General features: G+C 39.5%; 1 long non-coding RNA gene across 1 annotated transcript; it reads left to right on the top strand.

The window, feature by feature from the left end:
• Nucleotides 1–3148: 3148 nt before the first annotated feature.
• Nucleotides 3149–18073, top strand: LOC122462351. Its single transcript, XR_006284848.1, has 3 exons — nucleotides 3149–3159; nucleotides 9466–9468; nucleotides 17943–18073. It is a non-coding gene; the product is annotated as an uncharacterized LOC122462351 (long non-coding RNA).
• Nucleotides 18074–23497: the final 5424 nt, after the last annotated feature.

The raw sequence follows: 23497 nt of genomic DNA, 5'->3' as shown, positions 1-23497 counted from the left end.
TTTTGACTACCAGCTAATCCCAGTGTCTGAACTCCCATTCTTCAAAATTGGTAATTGTGAAGCTGGTAAAGAACTGTTTCAAGCCACTCATGATCTCCTCCACAGTCAGAAATTTTTGAGAAAGTCAAAACAACAGTAGATAAAGGCGAGCTGGCTATAAAGGCTTTTAGAAAGTTCAAATAAATTATATCAGACTTCCTCACACGAGGTTATCAAGGAAACTAAGTAGTCAAGCAATGCAAGGTAAAATACTGTCATGGACTAGAGACTGGATAAGGAAGAGAGAACAAATAGGAATAAATGGTCAGATTTTACTATGAAAAAGTGTTAAGAGTGGGGTGTTCCAGGGTTCTGTACTAGAACTAGTGTTGTTTAATAGTTACACATGGGAAAAGGGGAGTGTGCAGTGAAGTGGCCACACAATTATTTAGTTTGTTAAGACTGACAGGAATTTCAGAGGGACCTAACAAAACAATGTGAGTAGCATTTGCATATGAGGTTCTAAGTCAACAAATGCAAGGTAATACATATTGACAGGAATAATATGAATTGCTCTTACATGTTGCTGGGCTCAAAATCAGTTAGGTGCATTCTGGACAGCTAGATTGCTCTGCTCATTGGACAGAAGTGGTAAAAATAAATTTAAAAAATAAAGAAAGGTGGTAGGGTCTGTAAGGAATGAGACAGAAAATAATATTGAAAATATTATAATGCAATTATATAAGTCAATAGTACACCCTGAGCTGGAATACTAAATTCAGTTCAAGTTACCCTACATAATCTAGTCACTGCATACATATAAAATATAGCAACATGAGACTGTTCAGAGATGGGCAACGAAAATGAGTAGTGGGTCAGAAAAGATTTACATATAAACAGAGATAGAAAAGGCGGGAACCAATTTGCTTAGACAGAATAAGAATGGGGATGGCAGAAGAATACAAAATCATGAATTGTATCTGGCATCTGAATTCTGTTCTTTTAACTTTCTCATGATAGAGTAAAAGAATATTCCGGGAAATACAGGCAACACATTTAAAACTGTTAGGAGGAAATGCTTTTTTCACCTGAGGCCTTATTTACTTGTGGGACTTGTTGAAAAGATACCATTGAGCACAAGCTGTTTGCAGGAATAAAGAGAGTTTAGACATGGATATGGATAATGAGAAAATCTGTGCTCACATTGGACAGGAAGAACATGAAAGTAAAATTAATTGCTTGCTCCGCTCAAGGGTTTGAGGCTGATGGTGCTCTCATTTACACCAGTTTCTAGAGGTGCTATTCCTCTTGCATTAGTGCAGTTACACCTGGTTTGATAAGCTTTGGATCAACTGGATTTGGTTTAAATACTGACTTGATGTGCTGCAAGATATTTTAATGATCCTTCAGAATTTGCCAACAGCAAAAGTTTTCTCTCACAAATACTTAAGTGCTGGCTCCTCCCTACTGTAAGTAAGATATGCAAGAGTTATAAAATAATAGGAGAAAACTACAGTAGGTTAAAAAATCAAGTACTTAGAATATGCAGTTCTTAATGAGTATGGGATAAGATGGCATGTTCATATTGATCCTGTTTGAAGCTGACATTATTGCTCCTTGGATTAACTCTCGGGGGGACGGGGAGAGGAAGGTTTTTTAAAAACTATTCTGTGTGTATTTGTAGTGCATATCCCTTCTGTATAGATTTTCACTATTAGAAAAAGAAAAAGCAAAGCCAACACCCCTGTAGCAGCAGCACCTTTACTAATCCCAATTCTTTAATGAAAAGGGCAAGAACAGGTTATCATGCACCTGCATCGCAGATCATAACCAATAGGCACGAAAATGGAATCTGTCCCTGGGTCTGGTAACTTTTTCAATAGTGGAGGACAACAGGTTTAGGCAACTAACTGATATGTTTTAGCTTAAGATCCCATAACAATGCTGGAGAGCCCTATTTCCTAGAAGAGCACTACCTGATTTTTATTAGACAGCCGCTAAATGAGTTCCCACGCTTCTGAAAGAGGCTGTTGGAGTTGTCATTCAACGTCCCACTAATATCGTGTGCAGCAGAAATTTCTTGTCATGCATCCCTGTTTTTTGACAGCTCGGTGGAGTAATTGGCTCACAGTGCCAGTGCTATCACTGCTGCTACCTACTTCTGGCTGCTTCCTTCCTCCCCTCTCCTCATGTAGCTCTGCCAGTTCTCCGATCAGTGCTACCAAGAAAACTCAGGTATCAGCCCTGTTAACCTGTCCCTTCTCAAGAAAGACAACACATCCCTAAACATATTGGACAGCCTTCAGGATATGCTGGCTAACGATGGTCCCTTTAAATTTGCCATCTTTGCCACTGGCAATGGGACTAACACTGTTAACGATAGACACTATTATAGATTAACGATAGACACTATGGCAGCGTCCATTGCTGCTCTCACACCATCCATCCTTTAGCCACCGGTGCCATCCACAGAGAGACTGATGCTGAGAGACATACTATTGACACCACAATAAGCATCTGTGGACATTTCTATTATGCTATCAAAGCAAACAATCTGGCTATGGATAGTACAATGTAACATAGGCATAGCATCACACAGCCATTTAATGCAGAATGTGAGAATGCCCAGGAGTCTCCCGTGAAATTTATATCTATGCCCAATTTTTAGAAATGGAAAATATCAGTTCTATTCTCCGCTGTATCCACATTGGAGGTATGATTGATGCTTCTGCATCTGCTGAACTCCTGGTGATCACTCAGGCAGCCTTTCACCATCTAGCCATTGCCATTTACTCTGCTCTGCCCAACCAGGGCTTGGGTCTCTGACGCTACTGTTTTGATCATCTAATGAGTGCTATGGACATGCATAATGAGAAAGGAAAAACTCTCAAAGGGACACACATGATTTGCAAGCTTGTAGTTGTAGGATAGATATAATTTAATTTTTAACAGTGATATGCTATTATATTAAAATCGGTATATCCTAGTTATTTTATTCTTTACTAAAGTCTATGAAACAAAGACTCTACTCAAAGCTCTCCTACTGCCTCCTTTCTCAGTCACTGTGGACAACAGCACAATCCTGCCATCACTTAGGCCCATAACCTAGGTGTCATCTGTGACTCAGACCTCTCTAGGTCCTCACATCTAGGCTATGTCTAAATCTTGCTTATCATTTTTGTATAACGTCTCTAAGATATAACTTTTCCTATCCATTCACACAGCTAAAACTCTGTTCCAAGCTCCTTTTATCTCACAATCTCAATTACTGCAATGACCTTCTATCTGGCCTTCTATCAAAACTGCTGCAACGTTCATTTTCCTAGCCATCACTTTGACCATGTCACCCCTTTCTTTGCATCCCTCCATTGGCTCCTCCTTCTCTGACACAGCAAACATAAGCTGATTGTATTAATTTTGAAGATCCTTCAGGGTCTAAGGCCATTGTACTGATGATCTCTCATTCACTATCAAGATATTGACTCCTGCCTCAAATCAGCCTGTCTCTCATCCACTGGTTAATTTTTCAAACTTTGTGCTTTCTCTTATGCTACCCCTCTCACTTGAAAGGCGCTCCCCATAAACATCCACAAAGCCATCACTTTATTCTCTCTCAAATCTCTCCTCAAAACTCTCCTTTGTTGTAATGCCTACAAAACTCCTCTAGTATTTTTCAAACAGAACAGAATTATATATCTACACAAATGCATGCACACACACGCGCACACACACATACACAAACACAGGACGAAGAATAGTCACTTGCAGTGTTTCTAAAAACATAGCCCACTAGTTATTTTAGTGTGATAAATTACATTCTGTCTTCCTTCACTATGCTTTTCTTTCAAATGTCCTAACATTCAAGTATTCAAAAAAATTAATTACCTTTTGGCAGTCCATCAAACATAAACACAACATCCTCAATGGGCTTTTAATACTTCCCATATGACAAAAGTGGCAGCCTAAAAAGATCCACAATCCCTTGATGTTTACAGAATGTAATTGTTTTATTTTTGAAAGTCATTTTTGCAGTCTACCATATAGTATAGAGACATTTTAGATTGCCTTTAAAATCAGACATGCAACCTAGTATGTGACTTGTGGGAGATAAATTCCCTTGTCCTATAATTTTTAATAAGATTTGTCTCCTATTACATTAAAAATGTACCCAATTTCTTACTTAGACAACCTTTTCTAATCATCATATCAACTGAAATGCCCCAGAATGTGATTCTACTTTGGGTTCAGAGTTGAGTGAACTGAAATCTCACAAGTTGTCAATTTTTTTTGTCCCAAATGGCAGAAATCTCACAAGGTCCAGCAATATCTAAACTGAAACAGAAAAATAGGTACATTTAGGTACCTTCAGTTTTGGATCGAACTCCAAAATCCTAGGGCAGAACTGAATCCAGGGATTTGAATTTGAACAACTCAAGAGAAAAGGGGTGGATTTGACCCTTTGATTTTAGCTCATTTGTAGTATTAAGTTTGACTGAAAATATCTGAGGTTTCTCCTGCCAATGAGATCTTAGAGACTCCATATGTTGCAGAAAGTAGTTTGAGTGGAAGATTTAAAGTTTTCTCCGCAATATTCACACACACGGTATAAGCATAGTTCTTGCAGGCTGTGGCCTATTATGAATTTTTGGCCTCACAGGTCTTAGTGTATAAAACAGGATTTAATAACTGCAGTGGCTATTTCCCGTACCTAAAAAAGATGTTCTAGAAATGTCTCAGTGTGTGTGTGTGTGCATGCATGCATCTCTCTCTCTCTCCCCCTTTCTCTCTCTCTTATAGTAGGTATTAGAGCTGGTTGAAAATTGGTGAAGATATTTTGGATTTTTTTGTGAAAAATTTCATAGAATCATAGAATATCAGGGTTGGAAGGGACCTCAGGAGGTCATCTAGTCCAACCCCCTGCTCAAAGCAGGACCACTGAAATTTCATTTTTTTTTTAAATCCCAACCATCTGTAACAGATATGACAGATAATGGCAACCCAGGGATTCTTAGAGGCTTCATACAACACACGAAGGAGTTTCCCATTTCTAAAATAGTTTTGGATCCTTTGGGATGAAAGGTTGTATAAAATATATTATGTTACTATTATTATTATTCTGTTAAATAAATTAATGCTTTTTTTACATCAGAGGTAGCTCACTAGAGTAGCAAAACCTCAGAAAACTTTCATGTAAGTGGATGTAATATCATATATGTTTTATCATATAATAGCTTTAATGAAACTCAGAACACTACTGCTTGGTTTGTGAGGGCATTTTTCATGTGAGCCATGCCTCTGAGCAGGCGGCTAAAGCTATCATTTCTTCTTGCTCACTAGCCTATTGTGACACTGACAAGTGAATGACTCTAACAACAATAGCAAGAAGAAATAAGAACACTGAAGCCCTAAGGATGATAAATGCCCCTCATTTTTGTTCCCAAGTACCCTTTAGATCAGAGGCAGATGAACCTGACTGCTTCTTGCCAACTACATATGCAAATAGTGACTGATCAATTAATGAATGGTTCTGTTTTCCACAGCTGTGAGACTGTGATTACAAAAAGGATCGAAACGCAGAATCGACTGAGGAAAGACCACCTTGCCAACTTGACAGGGTCACCAAAACACCAAGGAAGTCATTTATTATTGCTATTCATTAAAGAAAGGTTACAGTCATCTTTCTAATTACTTTTCTTACTTAGGACTGGTAACTAACTTTTCCACAGATTGCTTGTCACTTGGACTGACCTCTGTATAAAATCGATACATATTTGCATTTTTTGGTGCTCATTACAATGAAAGATGACACAGTCTGGGAATAAAACATGTCTTTCTTTATAATGGCAGGACACGGACTTAAAAAGTGGTGATGAAAAAGGTTTAAATACTCTATCTCATTGTCCCATCATCCTATTCATATGATCCCACAAAAATTATGATTGATTACGCTTACCATGATGCTGCCATAAGATTTACCCTGGGAAAACGGAGCCAATAGCATACCAGTCCAGCTCAATGGTGCCAAGATACTGCTTCATTGTTTTCTTAATTTAAAATGTTGAATAATAAAATAAAATAATAATAGAGAAATTTCACAATCTCTCTTTCTCATTATCTCTTCTTTTGCTTTGGTTCTCTGGCTAGTTGAGATTCTTAACTCTGAGTCCTTTTCTGTATTTAGGAGATGGGCTCAAATCACAAAATTTGGATTCAAATCCAGATTCAAATGATCCAAAGTTCAAGCATGTTCAACTTCAGTCTTGGTTGTGCCCATTATTAACATGAGTTGTTTACATAATTCAGATCCAGGTTCAAGTTTGAATGCCACCCATGCTACAGACCCATGGCTATTGTTTTTTTTCATAATGTATGAAACCCCACATTTTCCACCATTCACTATTCCCGATCCACAGTCTGGAGAGCCACAGAAATTGTAGCTCTAACAGCACTTGAGATGCACAGAGGTCTTTGTGACAGGGTGTTCTATGCACCTCTGGGGTGCCTCTTTGTGGCTCATCTGGGGATTATCTCATGACCAGTCTGATGCTACCTCCTTTGGGTGTTTGCCCAAAGGTCTCTCTTTCTGGACTCAGCTACTCCCTCTCCATGGAGTAGCCCTCCAGACAGCTCATGATAGTTCTCCCTTATTGGCGTATCAAAGTCCCACTGGACAAACTTCTGATCCACTGCCCAGTCTATGTCACTTTCCCAGGGGCTGCAGGGGAACCCAGGCCCGCCCACTATTCTGGGTTCCAGCGCAGGGACTGTATGCCCATCAACAAAGGTCTGCCCACTATCAGACCCTGTTGCTGTTTTCCGGGGACTCTTTCCTACCTTTCTTCCCTATCTCCTGGGCCACCGCTGAGTTACCCCTGGAGTTTTCTCTGCTCTCTCTGGCTACTTCTCCATTTCCTTGTACCTAGCCACCTCCCCTGCTCTCTATGGAGTGATTGCAGAGCTCCTCCCTGCAGCCCACTCTGACCACCAACTTCCTCTCTTTATGCCTATCCCAGCTCCTCCCCCAGATAGGCTTCATCAGCCATTAGGCGTCATTAGCCCTGACTCCTCCAGGTGCAGCCTGTCACAGGGTTAATTGGTCCTTTTTACTTAGTCAGACCTTGGGTGGGGTTGATACCCCATCATAGTCATCCTCTACTAAACACTATTGGCTGTATTCTTCTTCCAACAACAGAAACTCTTAGCATTTTATATAAAATAGCACCCTGAATTCTAATCAATATATGCCAAGGAGAGAGAGAAAGTTAAGCCTTGAGTTGTTCAAGCTGATCTATAGATTACTGTCTATCCTTCTCAAGTGGCTGACATATAAGCAATGAATTAAAACAATGGACTTACAAAAAGTCTCTTTACTGCATCTTTACCTTTCTCATTTTTATATGTGCAGCTCCCGTGACCTTTTTAAAATCTGTCTTATCTTAGGTTCAGTACACTTTGACTATGAAAATGTTAATCCCAACAGGTATTTTGCACAGAAAGATGTGATAAAAAATGGTTTTGAATGAATTACAACCAGACGGCTTTATTTTGGGATCAGAACTGAGAGAAATGAGTGAACATAGGTTTTAGCAAGCTAGTCCTGCATGTTTGCAGGAAAATTGTGAAAATTGTAAACACAGGACGGAAATATTTGCATATATTACAAGAGCTGATTTTATTCTTGTAATGTTGGCATTGCTTTTGGGCCCAGCAGCCCAAGCCATAAGGATGAACAGCCCTTACAAATGTTTTAAAATAGATTAAAAAAAAACTAGTTTAGTAATAGAGAATTTTCCATCATAGAAATGGGTATCTTGCATCACTAATTTGCCAGACAAAGGAAACGTGGCACAGAGATTCCTATAATCCTGGAAATGTCTGATACAGAGAGGTTTATGTTTTTATACCAACTCTTCCATAGATGATAGGGATTTCACCTGAAACTTCAAAATTAGTTGGCACTTTCCCTTTTTTGCTGACCTAGTTTATCACTTTGAACCCATTAGTCCATAGGCTCAGATTCTGCTCTCAGTTGCACTGATGTTAATTGGGAGTAACTCCATTGACTTTAATATTCAGTGTGAAATAAGGCAGATATGTTGCTTGATGGACTTGGAAGCTAATGAGATTAGTAGGTATTGTAGCTGAGAGTAGAATCTGGCTCCTAGACAGTATGACTGTATGTTTCTCTATGGATTGGTTAAGTAAGTGGTAAATAAATAGAACATCAGAAGAACTTTGCCCTCCCATTAATTGTAAATCATCATATAGGTTTGAGCCCCAAGGTTAAGATCTTTTCCAAGGTACTTTCCTTCAGGACAAAGAGCAGAACAGTAAAGTGAACTGACTTAACTTTTTATGCAATATGTTAGAAAACATTGACATATTTTTAATAATTTGAATTCACAGTACAATCTGAAACTACCACTGGCTACAATCCATCATATTTCTAATTTTGCAGAGGCACAGATGGCTGTCCACTCTAGTGGTCCCAACATTAGTGAATTTAACATAGAATGGAATGATTGATTAAAAATTGTAATCACAAATTACTGCTTCTAATTGTGATTAATATGAGTTTGCTATTTCTGACAATAATTACTTTTCTTCCCCTTTTTTAGAGAGAGGGAATGGCAAGTAAGTGGATTATAGGCTTAAAATTGAAGGAAGACTTTAGGGCTAAATGAGCAATTTAATATTAATTGTAAAATGAGAAAACTGCAGTTAGAGCTGTTCATTTTAGGATGGCTTCAGGGGTTACCATTATCCCTCTGATGACAGGATGTCTGTGGTTTTTTTTTAATTCCCCCACCATTAGCAATCATTTCTTGTGGGAAAGTGACAGCTAATAATTTGCTTGTATATTATCCTTTGTACTATTACAATTTATTTTGCATGCTCATACACTTCATTGGTGCTTAGGAACAGAACTTTCACACTAAATAACTATGTGCCTGTTTTTGAGATTAAACATAATGTATATTACTTGAGGAAGTGAAGAATTAATAGACTAATTTCTGGTAATGTTTTTAGCACTGACCACAAGCATTGTTTGGGGTTCACTAGGCTTTGGATCAGGCCCATATTTCTCATTGACAGAATCCTCATGCTTAAATTAAAATCTGATGCATTTGCAATATAGTGCATGGTGTTTCTTTTGTTGGCTGAGCCATAGAGGCCCTACACTCAACTTGATGGCATTTTTCTGTTTGGATGTAATGCGATAACTTCTGAGTGCCACATTTGATCAATTCCAAAATTTCAGGGAATGTTCTAGGCATTGGTGGAAAGAATCCTATCAATTTGGGATAAAGCCAGTAAACCAGAAGAGGGGAAATGAAGAACACACGGAGCCCCTGCCATCAGTTTAGCATAGCCACAGATTCAAGCATCGCTGCAATTGTCTACAGATCAAAAAGGGCAAAGCCCTGGCCTAAGGGGTGGGGGATTGCAGCAACTCCTTGAGATAGGAGCATGGCGCACATGGAGCTTGTGGGAGAAAACAGAGGGATGCAAGTCACCCCACGTGCGTGCAGTGAGTTCAGCCTAGAGAAGCAACAAAATGTGCAACCCGATCTACATATTAGTGTGATGGCCTGGGACTTGGGAAACCCAGGTTCAGCTGACTGCTCTGCACAGATTGCCTTGTGTGCTCGGGCAACTAACTTAGTCTCTATGTGCCTCAGTTTCCCATTTGTAATACTTTAAAATTGTGAGGCACTGAGATACTATGCTTACAGGAGCCACATATGTCCCTTAGACAGAGATGTGTTGGCAATGGCAGGTACAACACAGAATATTCTCTGCTACTCACTCACTTCGGTGGGTCTATTCACCTAAGTGGCCCTAATGACCAGTGAATAGTTAAAAATTACCACCAAAAAGCATTGTGCTCAAGTTCTCTAGGTAACTATTATGATATTTCTTAGAGCACACAGCCCCAAAATAAGAAAGAACCGAATGATTTCAACCCCTGAGAGTAATGTATGTTAGTTCTTCAAATAACACAAGTTAATCCATTATTATACAGAATATTCCAGTCAGAGAAAAGAAGAGCTAGGGTGGAAGTTTTAAAAGGCACCTGAATTTTATTTCTAGAACTGATATCCAGGCAAAAGTTTATAATAGTGATGATTTGATCTGGAGAAATGAAAGCTGTCATCAATAAAGCACAAAAAGTACAATATATAACTATATACAATAAATGACCCAGGGAAGAGTTCTGTGAAGCTCAACAGCCGTTGGTCCAATAAAAGTTATTACTATCTACCTTGTCTGTCCCAAGAAATAACTAAACTTTAATTGTTAATAATGTTAAATAAAGGGTCAGGACTGTTGGTATAAGCAAGTGGAAATTCAATGAGTCAATGGAATAGCATCCCATTACACCTGTAGTGAATTTGGCTGTAACTTTTGTTGTGTAGTTTGCTCTCATTTCATCCTCAACCTTTTTTGTTGCTATTCCCAGCTTTCCACTTTTCTTTTCCTTTTCTGAGTAGCAGCCATGTTAATCTGTATCCGCAAAAAAGAAAAAGAGTACTTGTTAGTCTCTAAGTGCCACAAGTACTCCTTTTCTTTTTCCTTTTCTGTATCCTAGATTTTTGTTTCCTCACATATTACAGAATGATCCAATGTATTGACAGGTTTCATGTTTGTAATGGGGTTCCCACTCCCCGCTAGCAAACTTCCTCAGGTCTAGATTTGGGAAAGTAGCTCTTCAATCATGAGGTGCCCCTTCTGCTTGCTCTGCAATTGTCTCTCTTTGATAGCTTGGCTCTCTGGGCACGTCCCCATTTAGTCCACCCCTTATGTTCTGAACTCTTGCAATCTTCCAAATGCCTTCTCTGGACAGTTCTCAGTCACAGCTCAGTGGCTCTGTGTCACTATAACAGTGGCCTGCAGGGGAATTCAGGACCACCTGCTACACCAGTTTCCAGCCCAGAGACTGAATAACAAGTAATCCAGGTCTGCTCAGTCCCTGACCCTGTTTCCCTGGGATTCTTCCCACCCAGCCTCTCTCTCTCTTCCCTTGCCTGTTTCTGGGTTTATTAAGGGAGGCTATTTTACTGCCCAGGGCTGCTTCAACCCCTCTTCGTTGCTTGATAGACTCCTTCCTCCAGGGCAGGATCTCAAGACTTTCTCTCCCTGTGAACTTCCTCCTTGTCCCTGATAACCTCCCTCATCCGAGGGACTGACTGCAGCCTCCCTTCCCTGCAGCCCCCTTTAAGCTTCCTGGCTTTATAATACTGTCTCAGGTCTTCCCCAGCTGGGCTTCACTCATCTATTAACTCTGGCTGCCATCACAAAGTTCTACTTTATTTAGCTGAAACATTTCCCCCATTTTTTCTTTCTTCTCCTGATATATACTGCCTGTTCCTAGGGAAGGGCAACAAAGGTGTGACAAGATTATGACTATCAACAGAATGCTTAGGCAGTGGTGCTATAAGGAGGGCTTTGGGATGTATGGCCACTGGGAGGCATTCATGCACAGAGGACAGTTCTCTCAGGGTGGATTTCATCTGAGTAGGGAAGGAAATAGACTTCTAGGATGGAGGCTGGCACAACTGATTAAGAGAGCTTTAAACTAGGAATTTGGGGGAGATGGTTGGGAGATGTCCAGGTAATCTCCACACCGGATTTTAGCATTGAGAGGAAGAAAACAAAGTAAGAAAGGATATAGCCGTGGGTAGGAGAATGGACATAAGGAGGAAGGGCGGTGTGGATACCAGTCTAATAGGTCATACTGGCTGTAGAATGACCATGCCTAATCAGGTACAGAATGTGAGCGAGGCCAAACAGGAAAAATTAAGATGTTTGTACACCAATGTGAGGAGCCTAGGTAACAAAATGGAGGAACTAGAGCTACTGGTGCAGGAAGTGAAACCAGATGTTATAGGGATAACAGAAACATGGTGGAATAGTAGTCATGACTGGACTACAGGTATTGAAGGGTACGTGCTGTTTAGGAAAGACAGAAATAAAGGTAAAGGTGGTGGAGTAGCATTGTATATCAATGATGAGGTAGAATGTAAAGAAATAAGAAGCGACAGAATGGATAAGACAGAGTCCATCTGAGCAAAAATCACATTGGGGAAGAAAACTACTAGACCTTCCCGTGATGGTGCTTGGAGTGTGCTATAGACCTCCGGGATCTAATTTGGATATGGATAGAGCCCTCTTTAATGTTTTTAATGAAGTAAATACCAATGTAAATTGCGTGATCATGGGAGACTTTAACTTCCCAGATATAGACTGGAGGACGAGTGCTAGTAGTAATAATAGGGCTCAGATTTTCCTAGATGCAATAGCTGATGGATTCCTTCATCAAGTAGTTGCTGAATCGACTAGAGGGGATGCCATTTTAGATTTGGTTTTGGTGAGTAGTGAGGACCTCATAGAAGAAATGGTTGTAGGGGACAATCTTGGTTCAAGTGATCATGAGCTAATTCAGTTTAAACTGAACAGAAGGGTAAACAAAAATAAATCTGCGACTAGGGTTTTTGATTTCAAAAGGGCTGACTTTCAAAAATTAAGGAAATTAGTTAGGGAAGTGGATTGGACTGAAGAACTTCTGGATCTAAAGGCAGAGGAGGCCTGGGATTACTTTAAATCAAAGCTGCAGAAGCTATCGGAAGCCTGCATCCCAAGAAAGGGGAAAACATTCATAGGCAGGAGTTGTAGACCAAGCTGGATGAGCAAGCATCTCAGAGAGGTGATTAAGAAAAAGCAGAAAGCATACAGGGAGTGGAAGATGGGAGGGATCAGCAAGGAAAGCTACCTTATTGAGGTCAGAACATGTAGGGATAAAGTGAGACGGGCTAAAAGTCAAGTAGAGTTGGACCTTGCAAAGGGAATTAAAACCAATAGTAAAAGGTTCTATAGTCATATAAATAAGAAGAAAACAAAGAAAGAAGAAGTGGGACCGCTAAACACTGAGGATGGAGTGGAGGTTAAGGATAATCTAGGCATGGCCCAATATCTAAACAAATACTTTGACTCAGTCTTTAAAAGGCTAATGAGGATCTTAGGTATAATGGTAGCATGACAAATGGGAATGAGGAGATGGAGGTAGATATTACCATATCTGAGGTAGAAGCGAAACTCGAACAGCTTAATGGGACTAAACTGGGGGGCCCAGATAATCTTCATCCAAGAATATTAAAGGAATTGGCACATGAAATTGCAAGCCCATTAGCAAGAATTTTTAATAAATCTGTAAACTCAGGGGTTGTACCATATGATTGGAGAATTGCTAACATAGTTCCTATTTTTAAGAAAGGGAAAAAAAAGTGATCCGGGTAACGACAGGCCTGTTAGTTTGACATCTGTAGTATGCAAGGTCTTGGAAAAAAAATTGGAAGGAGAAAATAGTTAAGGACATTGAGGCCAATGGTAAATGGGACAAAATACAACATGGTTTTACAAAATGTAGATCCTGCCAAAGCAACCTGATCTCCTTCTTTGAGAAAGTAACAGATTTTTTAGACAAAGGAAACGCAGTGGATCTAATTTACCTAGATTTCAGTAAGGCGTTTGATACCGTGCCACATGGGGAATTATTAGTTAAATTGGAAAAGATGGGGATCAATATGAAAATTGAAAGGGGGATAAGGAATTGGTTAACAGGGAGACTACAGCAGGTCCTACTGAAAGGTGAACTGTCAGGCTGGAGGGAGGTTACCAGTGGAGTTCCTCATGGATTGGTTTTGAGACCAATCTTATTTAATCTTTTTATTACTGACCTTGGCACAAAAAGTGGGAGTGTGCTAATAAAGTTTGCGGATGATACAAAGCTGGGAGATATTGCTAATTTAGAGAGAGACTGGGATATCATACAGGAAGATCTGGATGACCTTTTAAACTGGAGTAATAGTAATAGGATGAAATGTAATAGTGAGACGTGTAAGGTCATGCATTTAGGGATTAATAACAAGAATTTTAGTTTTAAGCTGGGGACGCATCAATTAGAAGTAACGGAGGAGGAGAAGGACCTTGGAGTATTGGTTGATCATAGGATGACTATGAGCCGCCAATGTGATATGGCCATGAAAAAGGTAATGTGGTCTTGGGATGCATCAGGCAAGGTATTTCCAGTAGAGATAAGGAGGTTTTAGTACCATTATACAAGGCACTGGTGAGACCTCACCTGGAATACTGTGTGCAGTTCTGGTCTCCCATGTTTAAGAAGGATAAATTCAAACTGGAACAGGTACAGAGAAGGGCCACTAGGATGATCCGAGGAATGGAAAACCTGTCTTATGAAAGGAGACTCAAGGAGCTTGGCTTGTTTAGCCTAACCAAAAGAAGGTTCAGGGGAGATATGATTGCTCTCTATAAATACATCAGAGGGATAAATACTGGAGAGGGAGAGGAATTATTTAAGTTCAGTACCAATGTGGACACAAGAACAAATGGATATAAACTGGTCATCGGGAAGTTTAGACTTGAAATTAGACGAAGGTTTCTAACCATCAGAGGAGTGAAGTTTTGGAATAGCCTTCCAAGGAAAGCAGTGGGGGCAAAAGATCTATCTGGCTTTAAGATTAAACTTGATAAGTTTATGGAGGAGATGGTATGGCAATTAATTGATCTTTAAATATTCATGGTAAATAGGCCCAATTGCCTGTGGTGGGATGTTAGATGGGGTGGGATCTGAGTTACTACAGAGAATTCTTTCCTGGGTATCTGGCTGGTGAATCTTGCCCATATGCTCAGGGTTCAGCGGATCGCCATATATGGGGTTGGGAAGGAATTTTCCTCCAGAGCAGATTGGAAGAGGCCCTGGAGGTTTTTTGCCTTCCTCTGTAGCATGGGGCACAGGTCACTTGCTGGAGGATTCTCTGCTCCTTGAAGTTTTTAAACCATGATTTGAGGACTTCAATAGCTCAGACATAGGTGAGAGGTTTATCACAGGAGTGGGTGGGTGAGATTCTGGGCTTGCATTGTGCAGGAGGTCGGACTAGATGATCATAATGGTCCCTTCTGACCTTAATATCTATGAATCTATGAATATACTGTGGGCATCCCACAGGCAGTAGGGCTAGGTGGTGTAAGGGCCTCAGAAGTGGGAAGAGTCTCAAAACCCAAAAAGTGAGCAAGGACAGGGCACACAGGAAACTTGCTGATTCATTATGTACCCTGGGCAGCCTTCATTGTACCCTGTGAAGCCTGAATTGCTTCATATGTGGAATCCCCACAGAAGAAACTCCCTGGTACTGTTGATACCCCTCCTCTGATGGTGAATTAGTCAGGTGCAATTCCTTAATTAGGTGCATGGGAGTTTACATTTTCTCTTCACTTGCAGAGAACCTCTATAGGTTTGCTTCATTTTCTCTATTTTAATCCACATCTGTCTGCTTCTGAGTCCACTGTTTAAATTCTCTCTGTATAATACATTGTCTTTTTAACAATTTGTTTTGCTTTTTTCTACCCTTTCCTGTTTCATTCTCTTCTTCTCATTCATCTTCCTCATTCTCTGCCCAGCTTCTCCTCTTTCCCCTATGCATGCTGCTAGCCAGCTGCACCAGAGAAAATCACACCAACTCCTGCAATTCACCATGAAACGAATAAACCATGTGGCAGAGCAAAGAATGAAGAAAGAAGGAGGCCCTGCTACAGGTTCAGCTGTGTAAAGGAGGTTCCATTTCATGGGGTGGTGGCGGGGGGTGACCTGAAGTGACTACAAATCTTGACAGAGCGTGAAAAGGATCTTCATCACTAGAGTTTGTTCAAAAACTGACCAAAATAATTGAAAAACAAAAAGGATTTTTTTTTTTTGGTAACAAGCAAGCTGTGCTGTTATTTTCCCCCCTCAGTAATTAAGAAGTGCATAAAGCAGGTCACATGGAGAAACTCACTGTCCATGAAACCCTGGGGCTGCTGAATCTGACACCATGAACCTGCTGGAGGGAAGGAAGGGTTGGTCACAACTGTAAAAGATCAGTGGCTCTCAAACTTTCCAGACTACTGTACCCCTCTTAGGAGTCTGATTTGTCTTGCATACCCCCAAGTTTCACCTCAATTAAAAATTACTTGCTTACATAATCAGACATACAAATACAAAAGTGACACAGCATACTAATACTGAAAAATTGCTTCCTTTCTCATTTTACCATTCAATTATTAAATAAATCAATTGGCATATGAATATTGTACTTACATTTCAGTGTATAGCACAGTATGAACAAGTCATTGTTTGTATGAAAATTTTAATTTGTATTGACTCCACTAGTGCTTTTCATGTAGCCTGTTGTAAAACTAGGGAAATAGCTAAATGAATTGATGTACTCCCTGGAAGACCACTGCATACCCCCAGGGTTACATGTACCCCTGGGTGAGAACCACTGTAATAGAATGTTAAACTGTATTATATAGATCAGCCACTAAGTGGCACTGTGTATGAATACCTTATTTAAGCTAACCTGAGCCCTACCTGGCAGAGCATTAGGGATCTTAAGATGAACACATCTGGTGTGTGTGAGCAAGCTCTGTAGCCAGTCCATATCTGGTACCGGAACCAGGAACAACAATCTTATAATCAATAGCTCTTCACTGGCCCAATGCAGTAAGATAGCCCGCTGTGAGAGAAATATGATTTGAGGCATACCCCACCACAGCCTGCACTGGTGTACGTAGCTCTGGGGCTATGTCTGTGGTAAAGAAAGTATGACTTGACAATAACCATCACATATCTGCAGCCACCATCAGGTTTGAGAAGCCCAGGGTCCCTGCACAGTGCAAACAATACAGAGACAGCAGCATAGACTTGCTATTTGCAAAGTAACCCCCATTCTTGGATGCCCATTTTAAACAATCAATCTCTAGGCTTTTTTGCCTGATGAAGAGAAGGACAAAGTCACTCACTACAAGACAATAACAGCATAGTGACTTGAAAACAGAAGATAAGATAACATACATGGGGAGCTCAGTCCCAACTTAGCATGAATAAGGAAAGGGACAGTAGCATGGGGAGGGGAAATTGCAGCCAGCTCGAACACCAACAGGCATTGGGTAACTAAGCTGCCCACCACCCCCCTGTATAGAATATACGTACAGCTAGGAAGGTAGCTTTCTGTATGCAGTCCAGGTTTTAGTAATATTTTGGCATAAGATCTACTTGGAGTCATGGACCTAATTTATTGCAGCTGCTGCTAAGATTATGTAAGGAAGTCATTGGACCAGGCCCCAGTGCCACCTATCATAATGCGGCTGTTTGTATTTCTGTTAAAATGTGTTGTTACCATGCAATGTATGATAGCGCTATGCATAAGTTAACTTTGGAAAAACTGTCAACAACTGAAATGAAAAGGCTGATAAAATACTAGATGCTGAAAAAAAGTATATTTGGAGGAGTAAAACATGTAGGTAAAGTGATCAGGATAATGATAGGCACATGTTGCCATTACAATATTTTTTCCTCCAAGCAGGTTACAAACAAGGCTGTGGAAGAGGATTAGTATTGAAATGTGTACAATATTTATAGAGAAATAAGGTGGGTAAGTGGTAATATCTGTTTTTGGACCAACTTCTGTTGGTGATAGAAACAAGCTTTCAAGATTACACAGAGCTTTTTCTGGGAAACTTAGAATGTCACAGCTAAATAGAAGATGAAACCGATAGTTTAGCATAAGTAGATAACACATATTTCAAGGGACCATTGAAGGGGAAGGTGCCCATTAACACCCCTCCAGTCATAGGGCGGAAAGGAAGGGGGCGAGAAGCAGCTGGGGGTGGGGGGAAGTTATTAGTGGACTATAGATTGTTGTAATAACCCATAAATCTAATGTCTTTATTCAGTTCATGATTATTGGTATCTAGGAAAATTATGAATTTAAGCTCCCAGGCTTGTCTTTAGAAAGTGTTGTGCAGGTTCTTTGAGGATGAGGACTGATAGGTCAGACACAGAGTGATTGCTTATGAAAAATGTTTACAGGTGATGTGGTGCTTTGGCTTTAATTATTTTCCAGTGTGAGTTCATCTGAGAATGTAGTGATTGTCTGGTTTCACCCACATAGTTGCTCTTGGGGCATTTAGTGCACTGGATGAGGTATACCACATGTTGTGATAGGCATGTGTAGGGCCCATGGATATTGAAAGGTGTGTTGTAGGAGGTGTTGATCATAGTAGCAGTGGAGATATGTTTTGCATTTTGTTGTTCTGGCAGGGCCTGGTGTCGCTTTGAGTTGATGTGTCCTGGTCTGTGGGGAGCTTGCTTCTGATGCTGATCTTGGAGAGGTTGGAGATTGTTTGAAGACTGTAAGAGGGGGATCAGAAGAAAATTTTGAGAATGGAGTCCCCATCGAGTAAGAGTTATAGTTGTTTGATATCCTGTAAGGGTTCCACTGTGGTGTGGTAGGTAACTGCTAGAGGTGTGCGGTCAGAGGGGGTTTTATTTCTGAATTGAATGAAGCAGGTTCTCTCAGGGCATTTGGGTAGCCCACTCCATGATGTGATCTACTGAACGGGCCTTGAAAGGTCCCTTGAAATATGTGTTAACTACTTATGCTAAACTATCTGTTTCATCTTATATTTAGCTGTGACACTCCAAAGTTTCCCAGACCTGAAGAAGATCTCTGTGTAATCTCAAAAACTTTCCTCCCTCACCAAATAGAAGTTGGTCCAATAAAAGATATTACATCACTTGCCTTGTATCTCTAATATCCTGGGACCAAAGTGGCTACAACACTGCATACTATTGTGTTTAGAAAATTAATGTCCACTCTATTAAGATCTGAGGTAAGTTGTTGGACAGAGAAAGCAATCTGCATTGCACAAGAACAAGGAGTGGCATTTGGTCCTACAAAATCCAGGAACTACACTGTACGTTCTTGAGGACCATTTTCTGACATCTTATCTATCAACTATTTACCCATATAAAAATCTAGAGCGCTCAAGTAATAAACTATACCTGACAGGCCCTCAAACAACTCATCAGTTTGCCAATTTATTGTAGACTTCACAGAAGAAGTAGGTATTTAGAACATATTTGAAGGAGGAGAGGAGAGTGGCTTAACAGTTGAAGTCTTACTGGACTTTGTTGCTGCCTGTTTGAGGGCCTGAAGTGAAATATGAGCCTTTCTTGCATAGTTCCCTAAACTGAGTCTTCACTTACCTATATTGACCCTTCAACCTCTTCCTATTTCTCTCCAAGATCCACTGTCTCTCCTACTTGCAACAATACTATTGCTGATCATGACCTCAGGTTGGACAGTACTGTTCACTCTAGAAATACTAGGAGTGATGCCACTTTCTCAAATGTCTCAGTGGTTGCCCCTATAGACCAGCTATACATAACTTCCAACACTGGTGCTGAAGTCTCTCTGCTTAATGCATAAAGTTGGGCACCAAGAACTCTCCATAGGATGTCCCCATGTTATCCCTAAGTATAAAGTGAGACTGCAGCTCACCTCCTTGGTACATTTGCCCTAAGTGTGGTACATTTTGCACATGTTGTGGCACACTTAGGGCAAAGGGGAACCTCTTTATGAAGAAGAATCTACCCTGTCTCTCCATTACTCTACATCTTTCATCCTCCTTGTCAATGCAAAATGTATACTTTGGGGTGTTGTCCAAATCTCTGTGTCTTTTAAAGATTGCTCATCTCTTTTTAATTCTTCAGCCCTTGTTCAGAGACTCTTATTCTAACTGTGTTATTTTAATTTTAAATGGGCTTTAGTTTCCTGTGAGTCTTTGTTTTTATCTCCCCTAGTGATAAAGTGCCATCATAGTCAGTACCAGGGGATTCTTTTGCACAAACAGCCGTTATTACTACACTCCACAAGTAAGTGAAAATCCTGCTTAGAAGAACATTTATGAAAGTACTTCTACATGTGTCTAATTTATTTATGACATGTGTGATCTATTTTATATTCACAAAGTACCTCCAAATTCTCTAGCCACCTTTTCCAAAAATACTGCTTAATTCAGCATGGACATTACTGTCACTCACATTATTTATTAGTTTAGGGGAGGTATGGAATATGGATGCATGCAATGGAAGAAGGAGATACCATAACTACTCCATTTCCCTTTCTTTAAGCCTTCCAAGGCTTCAGTAGTATTTATTTTGTCCTTTGTGAGACGTTAGTTACTTCTTGAATACCAACAAAGAAACAGCTTACAAGCTCCGAGTAAAAGCATGAAAAAGTGGTGTTTTCTTCATGGCTTACAGGCAATATATTAAGTCTGAAAACTAATGTGTGAAAAGAATTACTTACTTCCCAAATTTCAGAGTAACAGCTGTGTTAGTCTGTATTCTCAAAAAGAAAAGGAGTACTTGTGGCACCTTAGAGACTAACCAATTTATTTGAGCATAAGCTTTCGTGAGCTACACAAGTACTCCTTTTCTTTTTACTTCCCAAAGCAGATTGTGAATTCAGTTAAAAGTCTATAGGTTCTCCCTCACAAATATTTTTATACTTGGTATGTAAATGAACGATTTACAGGTAAATTAAGGTTTAATCTGCAAACTTTTCTAGTTGTCAAAGCAGAACGATAGGGGGATTTGTATGAAAAATGGCATTGTGTATGTTTTATGTATGAAAAACTGAGGATCGGAAATATTTTGCATCTAACAGGATCATCTGACTATGCACGTAAAGTGGGATGGGGCTGGATATGAAGATTTTAGATCCCAAATAATTGTATTATGTGTGATTTGAGCATCGTAAGGAAGACACTGGAATGACAGCTGTGCTATAGGAGAATGTATTGTTCCGAGTATAAAAATACAATTCACTTCTGCCATCCTAAGAATAAAGGAAATGGGTATGTACGCTCCCAGCAAATCTAGACAAGGTTATAAGCAATCAATTTTATGATGGAGAACATAGCAAATCCCCTACTAGCCCCTGCCAGCAAAATTTGCTTTAGGCAGAGAAAAAAGAATTCTTACTTTGGGGATTAAACAAAGGAACACATTTGAGAGAGAACTACATCATAAGGCTAACCTATGAAAAGGAACAAATGTTGTAAAACACAGAATATTGGCATTCATAAGACAAAAAGAGGAGTATGGCATTAGCACTAGAATATTAAAAAAGGAACATAGGACAGCCTAAGAATGTCCAGGCAGTAGTAAGATTTCAGTCACTTATTTGGTGGAAGGGTGTCATGTTTTTTGTTGTGGCCACATTCACTTAACATCATTACTCTTTGAAGAGAAGAAAATACAGGACTGAGGCATAGGAGAAAGGAGGTATTATGGCAAATATCACATAGGGGAGAAAAGGTCTTGGTTACAGGAAGAGGGAGACAAGTGAGGGAGATTTTAGTGTATATAAAGATTGGGGTATAAGAGTGGGGAGAACTCTGGATAGATGATGGAATAGAGGTGGGAAAAGGAGGACACAGAGAGGAGGGAAATGGGGTACAGTGAACTTAACATGAAAGACAGAATAGAGGTGGCAATTTTCTAATGAAGGTCAACCATAATGTGAAAATCATCAAAATATGAAACTTGACCAGCATCTGCCTCTGGCAAGTTGAAGTATTAAAGCAGATGGTATTTTTGAGGAATACATGTTCTGGAAGTCATACTGAAGGGTTGACTGTTCATTTAAAGATCAGAAAGGGTCATGAGTGTATAGTACTGGTCTCAGTAGACACTATTTGACTATGTGTCTGGCTTTGTTACATCGGAGGGAAAACATTTATTTATTTTAAATTGTAAAACCACAAAGAAGTACAAACCAAACTTCCCAGTACTCATCCTTAGCTTTCCCAAACTGACCATTATGTGCATCAACTGACAAAAAACATTCAATATGTGACATACTCAAGTCTGGTATTGTCATTTGATTTGTTTAGATCAGTTTTACACGACCTTCATCACAATTTACACTATAAAATATTGCCCTTTTGTTTTCTTTCCCACAGTACAATTTTCTGAATGCACTGAAGTTGATGAACTGTTATTTGAACAGATGGGCTGAGAGTTACATGTCAAATCTTTAGTTTATGACACTAAAAGAAGGACATTGTTTAACAAAATTATTTAATGGCTTTATTAAGGTTTCAAAAGATCTTCGAGATATTGCCACAATGTCTAAAGTAGGGAATGTATTAAAGTTGAACAGATTCCCCCATCCTTCCCCCATTGGTAATAATAATGAATAGTCTGTCAGGAATTTCCTGAAATATACACATCAGCTGGTCATCCTATTGGTTCTTTTTTCTACTCTGCTTCTGTCTTAACCCCAATATTAGCTAGTTTATATCTTGTAATCCTTTTTCATCAAGCATCTCAAGGTTTTATGGGCATTGCAGTTTGAAAATCTCAGTGCTGTTTGTTTCTTTGATTCTGCCTTTGCTATCTGTTTCTTGAGAATCACTTGGTTTATAGAAAATAGAGTTACAGACAATATGTAATCTTTTAGTGATTTAATCTCTGACAAGGTAATACAATATACTTGCTTCCTGAGCTAATCTGTTAGTTTTTGCCAATAAGTGAAAAATTAAAATTTTCTGGGGTTTACTAATATGTTATGACTGAAGGCTTTATCAGGTCATTTGAAGTGGACTGTTTTTGAGAGGTGGGAAAACCATACAGTACAAAGGTTTGTTTTCCAGTGTTTATGAAATGATCCTCAGAAAATAAGACCTTCTTATACCATCATAAGGAGGAGCTATGAAAACAGATATTACTGAAATGAATGAAACACCTGGACCTATAGCAAATATTACTAAGGTAGTAAGAATTTACAAGATGGACAGGGTTTTTCTTAGTCCCCCCCACCGCCCCCATCTTTCCCCTACTTAGCAGCCACCATGTTTTTGGTGCCATTCCTGGAAGCTGAATTATACAGAATGATGGTTCAGCCTGGGAAATGTTAATTGGTTGTCATTGGTATCATTCCTGTAACAAAAATAATTCAAGGCAGTATTTCTGGGAATTGTGTCATGGTACAGTTGTCCATAGGTATTTTGCAGGTTACTGTTAGCAATTGGTTGTTTCAGTTCTCGTCACTGGGTATCTTAAACATTATGTTGCATATTGGTATCAAGTTTGTGTTAGGAAGAACCTATTTGGAAATCTATACTATTAGGAGCTTAAATAAAGTCCTAATACACAATAATGAGAAAATAGCTTGCCTTCAGTATAAATGTATTAATGTCAGAGTGAACCCAATGCAATATACAAGGCAGTTTAAAATAGGGGGAATATATTGTAGCATCTTAAGTATCTTATTATGACACTTTACGATTAGAAAATGTTTCTAATTTTGGGAACAGTTATGTCTTCAGAACACCTGTGCAACTCAGATTGAAATTAGTGGAAGCTGTGACACCTGAAGTTAAAAATGAGCCTTTTGATATTTCTTGCTTTTAATTACTGTCTTACTATTTTAATACTGTACCACTGTAACATGTGTTAACTGCCTGCTTTTGTTTGTTCTTGGGTAACTTGTCATATTTTGTATTGGACTGTATTAGCACAAGCCATTGAGCCAAATGACTTTACGGTGAGATTCCGGTAATGGCTATGCTTTATCAGGTAACAATAATCATGCCACGAATGTGT

The sequence above is a fragment of the Chelonia mydas genome, chromosome 1, assembly GCF_015237465.2.
Source record: "Chelonia mydas isolate rCheMyd1 chromosome 1, rCheMyd1.pri.v2, whole genome shotgun sequence".
Classification (NCBI taxonomy): domain Eukaryota; kingdom Metazoa; phylum Chordata; order Testudines; family Cheloniidae; genus Chelonia; species Chelonia mydas.
This window is presented reverse-complemented; position numbering and strand designations above follow the sequence as displayed.